Raw genomic sequence first — 1,753 nt, 5'->3', positions numbered from 1 at the left:
GTGGCCTAACATATTGTCAATCCTAGAGAATGTTCCATGTATGCTGGAAAATAATGTATATTTTGCTCTTGTTGGGTGAAGTGCTCTGTATATCTTTATAGAGTCAAGTTAGTTGATTGTATTGTTTAGTTCTTTTGCACCTTTGTTGAGTTTCTTTTCAGTTCTTCTATCTTTTATTGAAAGTGGTGTATTAAAGTTTCCTTCCATTACTGTGGAGTCATCTATTTCTTTTTTAAATTGTGTTTATGTCTGCTTTATGTACTTTGGGGCTCTTTCATTTGGTGCATAGATATTTATTATGATTATTTCCTCTTCTTCAATTGATCCTTTAATCATTATATAATGCCCTTCCTTGTCTCTTATGGTCATTTTTGCCTTAAACTCTATCAGAAATTAATATTGCCACTCTTGCCCTTTTTGGTTGCCATTTGCTTGGCATATCTTTTTCCAATCTTTGATTTTTAGTATATTTTTGTCTTTGTGTGTAAAGTGAGTCTCCTGTAGACAGCATATTGAAATGTCATGTTTTTCTTCAATATCTTCAATATCTCTCTTTATCCAATCGACAACTCTCTGTCTCTTGCGTGGTGCATTTAATCCACTGATATTCACTGTAATTATCAACAAGTATGAATTTATTGATTCATTTTATTATGTGGTTTTTCATGATATTGTTGATTTCTTTGTTCCATATAATTTTCTATGCTGAGCTCATTTTAGTTTATGAATGGTGTTATCATCTCCTTCATAGCTGTTGTTTTAGTATTTGCCAAATATTTATTTAACTGCTAATCATTCGAATTTCTGTTTGTTGTTTTTATATTGTTTCTATTTTCTTTTATTTTGTCAACTTGTTCTTGTATTGTTTTCTTAAACTGTTCCAGAGCTTTATCTGTATTTTCCTTAATTTTGTCAGTGTTTTCCTTTTTCTTGTCAGTATTTTCCTTTATGTTGTCAGTGTTTTCCTTGATCTGCCTCTCAATCCATTGAAGATATCCAAATATAATTTTCTTGAATTCCCTATCAGGGAGTTCCAGTGGTGCTCCTTCCTCAGGGATGTTTTCTGAGTTTGTATCCTGGTTCTTGTGTCCACTACTTTCTCTTGATTGTTTTTGTGTGAACTGTGAAGGTCTGTTGTCTCTGAGACATTATGGTGTTATCATATTTCTGTTTAATTTGTGGTTGTATGTTAGTGTGATTTTAGCAAGATTTTTTTTCCTTTTTTTTTTTTTTGATGTATCTGTGTGAGCAGGGTAGTGTGCTCTCCTATTCACTAGCTGTTAGCACTTATGCACTCATCCTGTCTCTCTTGGTGGGTGTGATAGAGAATGAGAGTATGTGCACAGATCTCTGTTAGCTGTTCACAAAGAGCTGTTGAAGGTGATTTGGGCTGGTTTTGGCTTTTGTCTATCTTTGATCAGTTGTTTCAAAAGCAAGTGGTGGCCCTCATTCAGTGGGTGGGGTTGCAGTAAGTGCAAGTATAGTTGGATTGTATGGGAATGGTTGCTGTCTCCCAGTCAGTTAGACAAAAAATAAAAATAAGGAGAGAACAAAAAACAAACTGCATAAACAAACAGGAATAATAACAAAAAAAAGAAATACAATAAATTATAAGACAAGTTTTCAACATATATTTAAAAAGGATAAAATAAACAAAATGCAAAAAAGAGAAGAAAAAAACTTAATATCAGGGGAGGGAGGAATGAGAGAAAAGAGGAAGAGTAAAAGAATAGGGAAAACTTGCAAAATGGAT

The sequence above is a fragment of the Orycteropus afer genome, unplaced genomic scaffold (assembly GCF_000298275.1).
Source record: "Orycteropus afer afer isolate SDZICR_OR568_19922 unplaced genomic scaffold, OryAfe1.0 scaffold00853, whole genome shotgun sequence".
NCBI classification, from domain to species: Eukaryota; Metazoa; Chordata; class Mammalia; order Tubulidentata; family Orycteropodidae; genus Orycteropus; species Orycteropus afer.
The sequence above is the reverse complement of the archived record's forward strand: the minus strand, read 5'-3'. Positions refer to the sequence as shown.